The sequence below is a fragment of the Vitis vinifera genome, chromosome 9 (assembly GCF_030704535.1).
Source record: "Vitis vinifera cultivar Pinot Noir 40024 chromosome 9, ASM3070453v1".
Lineage (NCBI taxonomy): Eukaryota > Viridiplantae > Streptophyta > Magnoliopsida > Vitales > Vitaceae > Vitis > Vitis vinifera.
Window position 1 is genome coordinate 12,807,970 of NC_081813.1, and position 11,230 is coordinate 12,819,199.

Here is an 11,230-nt window from a genome sequence, read left to right on the forward strand (position 1 = left end):
TCATTTAATTTTGAGAGTTAATCCTTAATATCCATGGAGTTTAAAGCAAAAATTTTAAAAATTAAGCAAAAAGCAACTAAATTACCAAAATAACTTAGCATTATTAACAATGCTTACTTCCTCAACTCTCCCCCCAACCAAACTGAACATTGTCCTCAATGTGACAAGAGCGATTGAAAAATAGGGAGGAAGTGGTACCTCCTGAGTGACATGGAGTCTAAGTCGTATAGGAGAAACCACATGTTTCAAAAAAAACATAAGAGTTAGTGAGTAGAGGAAATAGAAAAATGTTAAGTTTAAACAAAAAATGATGTCTATATATGATGTATCATCAGTAATACATCCAATCCCAGAATATAAGACATCAAAACATGGAATTATCTATATTAATATAATATGTAAATACAAAAAATAAAGAGATGATCAAGTAATGGTAATGTCATGTGGAGCTGATGCATCTGTGGTGGCTTTTTGAGTGGGTTGGATCAGGACTTTGGCCTCTGTTCTGGTAGTCTCCTTAGGTGGCATAGTCTCCTCAGCTGGAGCTATGGGCTCTGATGGTTTAAGGAGGTCAGAAATGGAGTGAGAGGCTTTGTGTGTGATCTCAGTGAAAGGGCTCTCCTCTTTAGATGCATGGTTGCAGGGCTCTCTTCACATTTTCACAACTTCCCTTGGCTTTGCAAAGTGTTTTCGCAAACCTCTCTTCATTTTGCAAGTCATTTTTATAGCCTGGAGGTCATTTCGTAGCTTGAAGATCATTTTGCAGCCAAAGGGAAAAAAGAAAAACATTTTCGTAGCCCATGGAAAAAATAGAAACATTTTCGCAGCCCATTTTGAAGCTTGAAAATCATTTCGTAACCATTTGGAAGCTTGGAGATCATTTCATAGCCATTTGGAAGTTTGAAAATCATTTGGCAACAAAAGGCCATTTTCGTAGCACATGGAGGATTTGGCAGGGGGTAGCTATGAGGCTGCGAAAACATTTCGCAGCCAAAAGGGATTTTCGTAGCCGAGTGCCATTTTCGCAGCCCATTTCGCAGCTGCGAAATGAGAGTACTGTGTTGCGAAATGGCACTCGTGTGCCAAAGGGGTGTTTCGCAGCTGCGAAACACCCTGCGAAATTGGGCTATGGCTGCGAAAATTGGAGATTTCACGCTTTGGGGATTTCGCAGCCATTTCGCAGCTGCGAAATGGAGTTACTGTGCTGCGAAATGGCACTCGTGTGCCAAGAGGGGGTTTCGCAGAGGGGTGTGTTGGGCTGCGAAATTTATTTCGCAGCGGAGGGCCATTTTCGCAGCCAAGCCTTGATTTCGCAGAGGCCATGTAAGGGCTGCGAAATCATTTCGCAGCAGATGGCCATTTTCGCAGGGGCCTATTTTGGGCTGCAAAATTTCGCAGACCACTGAAATTTCATACTTTTGAGCTCCTCTTGATTCCCAACTTCCTTTTTTCACTTCTTTTGACATTCCTCTTGATTTTGATCATCCAAAAACCTATATTACATAAAAAAAAATTAGAATTAAAGTATTGAAATCAAAATTAAAACAAGTAATAAATAAAACAAAAAGATGTGGACTAGCTAGTCTTTAAAAAGACTAAGTCCATCAAAAAATTTGATCCTGATTTAGCTTGCCCGGATCCCATATGAAGTTTGCATCCCTCACTTGAGACTTTCTCTGTATGATTTTGCCATACAAAGCTTGGAGGAAAAGTGGAGGCATGTGTTTCTTCATCAATTCTTCCTTGATGACTATCCTCTGTGGTTCTTCATCTATATTAAAATCATAGTCATCTTTCTCTGTACTTTTCCCCTTTCTCTTTCCTTTGATTTCCTCCCTCTTTTCTTTCTCTGTTTCACTCTCTTCATCATGCTCTAGCTTGCATGTGGGCAGATCAACCTCTTTATCACTCCTCAAAGTGATAACTTTTTTAACTTCCCTCTTTTGTGAAGGTTCTCCCTCCTTAGCCTCCATTTCATGGATACTCATGGAATTTTGATAAGGTTGAGAAGGAGAGTTTTCTTTCTCTTGCACTGTGTTGAGGTTGGCAAACCTTGAGATTGAATATTGGAGATTATCTATCTTTTGAGATAGATCACTTTGCACTTCATCCATCCTTTTATTCAATGAACTCTCTACACTATCAATTCTTTGACTGAGCTGAGCATTGATGGATTTTTGAGCTCCAACAAAGTCTCCCACGACCTTGCTAAGATTCACCATAGCTTGTTCAAGGTTTGAGGCTTGCTGTGGTGCTTGAGCAGGTTGCTTGTACTAAGGCGGCTGTGGTTTCCAAGAGAATTTTGGATGGTCCCTCCAATTGGAATTGTAGGTGTTGCAATCACCAAACATTTCTCTCACCGTTGGAATGGTAGGACACTGATCCACCAAGTGCTCATAAGATAGACAAATGGCACAAGGCATAGCTTGCAATGGTGTCTGAGAGATGGCTTGCACTTCTTGCATCTTCTTCATTTCTAGCTCTTCCAATCTCCTTGCCATAGCTGCAATCTTTGCCTTCATGTCTATGTCGTCATTCAAAATATACATCTCACCCTTAGCATTAGGTTGAGACGTCATTCTTCCCATATCTCGAGCATTTGGTTCATCCCATCCTCTTGAGACTTCAGCCACATAACTCATGAAGTTCATGGCTTCCTCTACTATGGTATTCAATATGGCATGCACAACTAGAAATTTGTGAATTAAAAACAGAGAAAACAAAAGAAAACAAAAGAAAAACAATTCAAAGAAAGAAAATTAAGGTAAACTAAAAACTAAATAAAAGGTATACTAAAATATGAACAATAAAGAAATAAAAAGAGTTAGTAAAAGGAAAAGAAAAGTCACCAAACTTGTGATGAAGATCACAAGTACTCTAGAAAGGTGATATCACTGTAAAGTGGCACCATCCCCGGCAACGGCGCCATTTGATTCGACTCATGGTAGCTTAGCTTTAAAGGCGTATCAACAAAATTTATACCTTAAATACTATTACTAAAGTAGCCAAGCTACTATAGCATAGTGGTTCTAAGATCGTTCACTGGGATGGGTTTTCACTTCACAAATGATATTAATTCAAAGATGAATTGGTGCCTTTTCATTTCAAGGTTAGCTTTAAAAGAAAACATAAAGATGTAAATGTTTTAGAAAGATTTAAACTAATCTAAGCTAACATTAAAGATTAAAATGAAAGGGTGTAAAAACAAGTTTCTCAAAGATAGGATAGCTATGCTCTGGCTCTTATGCAAATTGGAAATCTAAGGATAGGCTCCTCGCGTTGGGGTTGCAACTATGGTGATGCTTGCTTCCCGAACCGGTATGGATTTAGCAAATCAAGTTTTAATCCTTTAAAATGGCAAAACAGATGGTAGTGAATTTCATCAATGGTTATTCACCTTAGACTTCCTTTGAATGGCTCGTAAGAGATAACTAATGGTCTAAAGCCAAAAGCTTACCAAATATTGGCAACTCAAAGTCATTCCAGGTGATAAACTCACCTTTCAATGGTCATTGAAATTGGTTCTAACAGATTAATGCAAAACTTGGAATTGAAAACCTCACCTTCCAATAGCTCGTAGGAGATAACTAATGGATAAAAATCCAAAAGCTTATCAAGTATTGGCCGTTGGAAGTTGTCCAAAGGAAATAAAAACCAAACTTTGCATTAATGAACCATTAATGAAAAACGACTACCTTACCTTCCAGGTGCGAGGAATTTCCATGGGATTGCATCCAAGTCATCACATAACATCCATACTTTGAGAAACTAAAAGTTTTAGCCAATCATCCTCTGAGGAAAAGCCCTCAGAGGCTGTTTGGCTACTAAGAAAATAGAAATGGGGAAGAACAGGAGAAGAGAGAAAAAACAGAGCAAGGCTCTGTATATTCTATATATTGATCGATATTACATATATGATTCTATATCTATTACAGTGGATGCAGGGGAATATATATAGAGACGTTTTTCCAACCTTCCTAGCTAAGAAATCTTATGGTTGGTGGATTACAAGGAGAAGAATGGAAATTTATACAAAAATATCTGAAGAAAAATATCCAAAAGTGTCGGTCACAACTATCGGGAAGCTTCAGGAGAACACCCGTGCACTGTTCAAAATGGCTGCGAAATTCTCGTAGCAAAAGGCTGATTTCGCAGCCATGCAAAAATCTTCCTTCAGCTTGGAGTGATCAGATTCCAATGGCTTTAACTCCTTCATTTCAACTCCGAATCGCACACCGTTTGAAGCGTTGGATTTTTGACTTCCTGAGCTTTGAAATGGTATATAGCATGTAGAAAATGGACTTCGGGAAGTGCTCCAAAAGTGCGAAAGAAGACTGCAGCTGCTGTCCTCTGTTTTCTTCACTCTGTTTTCCTCTTCTCCATTGCTTGTGCTCGTGTTTCCACTTGAAATTCAAGCCTGTAAACTTCCAAAATCCTTGCTTTAACTTGTACAAGTAGCTCCTCCATCAATTGGCATGCTTGAATTGGTTCATGAGCTAATAAAAACATGTAAACTTGCCACAAAATGGTTAAAACCAATTACTAAGGACCTTAATGAATTAATTGGGTTAAATGAATATGATTACTACTCAAAGGTGCTTAAAACCATTATAATTAGATCTACAAAATAGCACTTTTTGGTAGTAATCAATTAATAAAGTACAAGTATTATCATTGGAAGTTAAGATGAGAAAATGATGGGTGCATGGATGAGTTGAACTACAAGTTATTTGAATGATGCGTTGTGATGATATTGAGATATGTTTTTGTTCACTACTAAGAGGAACAATCCTTGGGTGAGAGCCCTAACAGAAAGCAGGGCCTTGTATTCCTATGTGGAAGACCCTAGAGTACCTCAAGAAGATTCTATAGGGATATAGTAGGAGGAATTTACATATGTCTCTGGGTGAGGGTCCCAAAATGTACACTAATGGTTTATAGTTTACTGAATGGATAAATCATAGTATATAATGAGGTTGATTGATAAGTGAGAACTATGCAAAATCCCTATGTCCTTTTATTGGACATGTATGTGAGGAGTTGGCCCACTATTTGGCATAAAGTCGAAGAATTGTCTCATTTTAAACTATGATGGTATTATACTTTCCGTGAGATTGTAACTTACAAAAGTTGCAATGCCTTAAGATTTTAATGGTTTGTCAGTAATAACTTTTCTTACAAAGGGATGACTCTGTTCATCTTTGGTTTAAGAGTATTCTTAATGAAAGTAGTCATTTTCTCTTTTTTATTTCAAGAGTATTCTTAATGGCAATCCTCCTGCGAGAATTCCTATTTGCAGGAGGGTATATTTCACCATCAATTTGCACAAGGTTGGTTAGAGATATTTCTAGGTTCTAAGAAAAACATAAAAACATGTTATCGTTTGCTATTATTCAAACAAAACAGTTCTCAAGTAGATTCACCAAGGGAGAAATTTTGTGCTATTTTGTAAGCTACTTGGTACAAGGTAGCCATATAGGAGAACACAAGGATGTTGTTAAAATCTATTTCGAGGTGCCTCACCTCCTTTTTACTTGTTTTTCTAGTTTACATTTTTTGTCTGTAAAACCATTTGGATTGAGTCTTAGAATGACATCTGAGGTAAAGCAATGATGATGATATCCTAGCTTGATGAACTTCCAAAAAATATGAATCAGATGAACTTGAGGGTGTAAGGTTTAATTGATTGTCTAATTTTGATGTTGAATTTTCTATGGATATGATATTTTGATTTATCCTTGCCATACTATTGGTACTTGAACTATGTGACAACCTCCTTAATATATTACTCATTTTCTCCTAAATCTTATTAGATCTTTAGATTTAACTTAGTTTAGTATTTCATGGGACCACTCTAGGGACTTTCTGTTTTTCATGGGGCTGGCCAAACAGATTTACAGGCTGAACCAACATGATTTCAAAATACAGTCTTACCCAAATGGCTTGTAAGCTAACTTAGGAATAAGTGATATGACTTTAAAGAACACGGCTCTAATACCATTCCAGATTGGGAAATAGCAAAGATACTAGAAATAGTAAACGTAAATTATTTAAAAAGTAATAGTAAATAGTAAACAGTGATTTAAAACTAACCAATGTTTTTTAATAAACTTGAAAATTACTTACATAAGATCTTGATTTTAGTTCCTTAGGTGAGAGAGAAATTTTGAACAATCTGAAAGAATTAGGAAGAGATGCATCAATTATAGAATACAATTGTGGAATGCATGAAGAACATAAGGAGAATGTTACAAGAGATTGAAAGTTCTGGTTAAAGTTTATGCCTCTTCAAGTTTGTGGGAATGTAGAGTTGGACTTAAAAAATTTTCAAGTTTGTGGAATTTAGAAGGATTGAAGTCCTTAAAAGCTTGAATTGTTGAGTAGAATCTCACAATCATGAAGAATCTTGAATTATTGTTGTTGTTGGTTTATGAGGATAAAGGAATCACTTGGAAAGTTCTAAACTGTTTTTCAAGTCTTCAATTATTACCATCTCTTGTCAGTTTGATAACAATACTGTACTTGTAACTTTTGTTGTCCATATGAATATTGGATTATTTATATTCTTGACTATTGAGGATAGGTTTGAGCTAGAAGTACTAAACAATCTTTCAAGTCTTGAATTATCATTGTCTTTGGTCAATCTCAGTCATTAATAGGGACTTGAATTTTGAGCTTAGAGGATACCATAACAATTATCTTCATTTTCTGGTTTAAATCCAGTTGCTAAGTTATCCTTGGAGTCTTCTAAATCACTACCTAATTGAGAAAGAGTAGCCTTAAGATTTTTTTATAGAATTTAAAGGTGTTTTTGGAGGGGTTTTTAGAAAAGACCTTTCACTTTTGGATTGTAAGTGAAACCATTCTTGAACTCCATTAATACAAACATGAGATATAGAGTTGTAATTTTATCACCACTTAATCTTGAATTCTTTACCTAAATGTGGAGGGAATGGAAAATCCTAACATACAATCCATGGGACCTATGTTGCATGGGTTTGGGTTTGAGTATCGAATGTAGGTATGTGTTTTGAGTGTTCGATCCTTTACACCTCAAATTTTCAGATACAGAACTTAGTTGAAAAAGATCCCCAAAAACATGCACAATATTAGGTAGGACATAATGAAAGAAGAATCTATTAAAAATAAATTGGAAGTGAAGATATCCTTTTAAAAGCTTCCATATTTTCCCTTTAATTCCTTTCTCTCTTTTTTTCTTTTTTTTTTTTGCTTCTTATTCCTAAATATTTCTACAAAAATTTAATTTTTAGCTAACTTTTTTTTTTCTCTAATGTAATTATGACTAAGAAAGTTGAAAGAAATAAAAGAGGAGTGTTTGACAAGGATCCCATATCCACACCATGTCATGTTGTGCATGTGACACATGTATATTGGGTGAAATTGAAGGATTTGATTATCTTAGCATGAGACCATAAAATGGGTTATAGAAAACATTAATATTAAATGTTGGGGAGGAGCTTTAATTTGAGATTGAAAGTAGGAGAATCTCTCTTTAACTTGATAAGGGAAAATATCTTGAGTGGTTTCCTTAATAAAGTCACTGAAGACCAACTCATATCCCTCCTCATTTTCCACGCCTTGCCACATTATTACTCTCTAGTAAACTTCAAGAACCTTTAGCCAACTAGGCCCTGTTAGTACATTTGCTGGTGGGCAGTACACTTTGAATTTCACAGATGTCGTTAGGACTGTCCACATTGGCTCAGGATGGACTAACACCAAGGTGAGTAGCAGCGTGCATTCGACCGATCCTGTGGCTGTGTATCAAGTTGATAAGGTCCTTCTCCCTGAAGCAATCTTTTGCACCGACATTCCTCCTACCCTAGCTCCAGCACCAGCTCTGGACATCAGCCCTACTGCAGATGCTCCAACTGCCTCAGATGAGGCTGGGTCTCCTCGAGCATCTTCAACCCCATCTTCTTCCTATAGGATAATCAACTTAGGTGTTTGGAGCCAGTTGGTTTTGGCCATTTTAGGTGGGCTGGTCTTGTTCTTATAAGAGAGGATTTGTCAAGTCTTTAATTTATATGAAGAGAGTATATCCATTGCTTTGATTTCAGGCCATTTTTTTATTACATATGTTACTGAAACTATGAGAATGTGAGTTTTCTTGTATTAATTACTACTTGTATTTCAATGACATTTTGTTTGTGCTATGGTTTTCATTTGGGAATGGTTATATGCTCCATGTTCTCCATCCAATCCTTGTGCTCTTGAGACAATCATCATCTCCAGCATACATTCAAACTTGTAACATGTTAAGTTCATTACAGTCCAACTTTGAAGGGCATATGATCACCAACTAAATGGTCTTTTTCTCATTTGTTATCTGCTTTAGCTTTCTGCTAAGGTTGTTTCTCATGATGGGAATTTCCCTGATTCTTTGACAGGATGCAAGAGCATTAAGTTGTTAATAATTAGGCATCAGCTTTACAAACTGCAGTTTAAATGGTGCTTTTCACTGCATCTTCCCCCATACATTTGGTTGGTGTCCTTGGGGATGGGACTCATGAGAGAAACAATCAAAAAGACCTCCAATTCTCTGCAATGAAAGTGAATTGTTGATGTCTCATCAGTTATTCATTACATATGCACACGACTATAGTTTTTGACAAAAATGTGGTATCCCTCCCTACCAAACCTTCCCCTCACATCATACTTTGAGACCTGCATGGGCCAAAAAACATTTTATAATATCAATTTAACTTTTTAAAGTCAATATTTTAAATTTGTTTTCACAAAAGTTTTTTGTTTTTTTAGTCAAATCCATGATAAAAACATAGTATACATGGGATTTTAATATTTATTCAAAAAGGTAGATGAAAAAAATATGAATTAATTGAATTTATCTTTTCTCGAATTTTAATTAAATATATTTAATTTTATCTGTTTGAAATTTTATTGAATATTGTTTATTGTTTTCATATATTTTCATCTTGATGAGATTTTAAATTAAAGAAAATAAGGTAAATTTAGTAAAAACTGAGGTGAATATGGAGTGGTGAATATGGAGTGGCATGAGGGGCTAGCCCTAAATGCTGACGTGTGATGCTGATATGCCAAGTAGACTTCACTTCCAAAGTGACGTCTTTTCTCGGTTTTTATTTTTTTTATTTTTTTTAAGGTTTTGCAAAATTTCACACAACAATAATAAAGAAAAATGAATTCTTATCATTTTATTGTCCATGAATAAATTATAGATACGGAAAATATTTTGTTGCTTAAAGTGCTTACATGATGAGCTAGTATGTTCCATCATAGTCATTGCTCATATGCTATGCATTTACCTTGTTTATCACAATTCAATCAACAATCTTGGATAGATTACTTTTCACAGAACAATATATTATAATTATGAAAAGCATAACTTAAGTTGGTATTTCCATTCTTGGCAAGCATGTCAGAAACTTGTTTCCCCACCAGTATGGACACTTGTAAAATGTCTACATCTGTAACTTTATTTGTTTATTATTTATATTAGATGCCTATTTTTGTTTTTTGGAACATGCAGAGGATGTTTACGACGATCACTCTTTCAAAATTTCTTCATTTTTCCCACTCTTAAGAAGCTCTAAGTATGGATTGGGGAATTTCTTCCTGGAGGCTGATTAATTTTTTTAAGTGTTTAGTAATCATCTAGATTGAATATTTGCAAAACATGTCAATGTTTGTAGTGATGACCCTCATTTTGTTTCTCATTATGCAGCTTGTGGATCAAAGGCAACATCTTTCTATGTGCTTTGACAAACTTATGACGAATATAAATCAAAGCTTGGACTAAAAAATAGGGACAAGTTCAACATAATGTGGCCAGATTCAAGAACGAATTCTGCAACAAATAAATTATGACAGCCTTCACGCAACAGCAACAATTTTATGCCAATAGAAGGAATTCATGTGTTTGTCACCTTAATATCTAAGCAAAAAACAAAACCGAGAAAAGAAAGGGGGGAAAGAATAGGAAACCAACTTCCTATATTGTGAAATTGTGCTGCAAATTCCTTGATTACTTTGTACAAGAAGTGATTTATGTGTAGTTTTCTTAGGTGGTATCATAAATCATACTGGGAATTGGTGGAAAATATAGAAAATGTAGAGTGCCTACCAGGCTTGTGTGGGTTCACCGAGGTGGGATTAGAAGATTGTAGCTTTTTTTTTTTTTTTAAATTCTTTTTTAGGAGAAAAAGGAAAAAAAATAAAAATTACGATTTTTTTTTTTTTTTACAAATATAAGTGGTGGAAATTTAATTTGCTAAATTAGATAATATATGTATATTTTTTCTCTACAAAGTTCATGTTCTTGTTGGATTATTGTAGGGTATATTCTCTCTTTGATCTCTTTAAACATAGAAAGAACACTTAAAACTTTACAACTATTATACCAACTAAATAGAAACTAAAAGGTCTTCTGCCTTTTTAGGTTTCAAAACATTATTGCCCTATAATGGCAAACTATAAGGTTCAAGGCTCAATTCAATTATTATAATAAGTCTGATCAAGTCAAATTCTCTCTACTTATTGGAAATGTTTATACAAGGCATTTTTTCAGTGAGTTATATGGACTATAAACAATGGCCCATAAGAGGATTGTATATATTTCTTTTGCTATACTTCTATAACCTAACATACTAAACCGGTAAAGGTAATAGTGCGAGTGTTTCTCACTATTGATCCTCAACATCTGAGAAAAGTAGCCAAGAAAGGTACTCAGGTCCTTGACACAAAATAAAATTTGATTGACTTGGTGGAGTCACCCCCTTCCACAACAATGCTTCTATAGGTAGGGACTTCCTCTTCTTAAGGTAGTACCTAAGGGCCATTAAGATAGTACCTAAGGGCTCTTAAGGTAGTACCTAAGGTACAGTCCCAAAAAACCATTGGTGGACCACTTGAGCACACATGAGAACCACATAATGGCATGGTCTAAGGGTCACTAAGGAAGGCCCAAGGCTTGGGAGAGGTAGAGTTAAAGTTTAGCTAAGGTAGTACCTAGGGTCCCTTAAGGTAGTACCTAAGAGCCATTAAGGTAGTACCTAAGGGCTCTTAAGATAGTACTTAAGGTACAGTCCCAAAAAGGGCTCTTCAGGTAATATCTAAGGTACAGTCCAAAAAAATCATTGGTGGACCACTTGAGCACTCAAGAGAACCACATAATGGCATGGTCTAAGGGTTACAAAGGAAGGCCCGAGGCTTGGGAGAGGTAGAGTTC

General features: G+C 35.7%; 1 pseudogene; it reads left to right on the forward strand.

The window, feature by feature from the left end:
* Window positions 1–7,464: 7,464 nt before the first annotated feature.
* LOC100853962 (fasciclin-like arabinogalactan protein 7) lies at window positions 7,465–8,223 on the forward strand (annotated as a pseudogene).
* The last annotated feature ends 3,007 nt before the right edge of the window (window positions 8,224–11,230 follow it).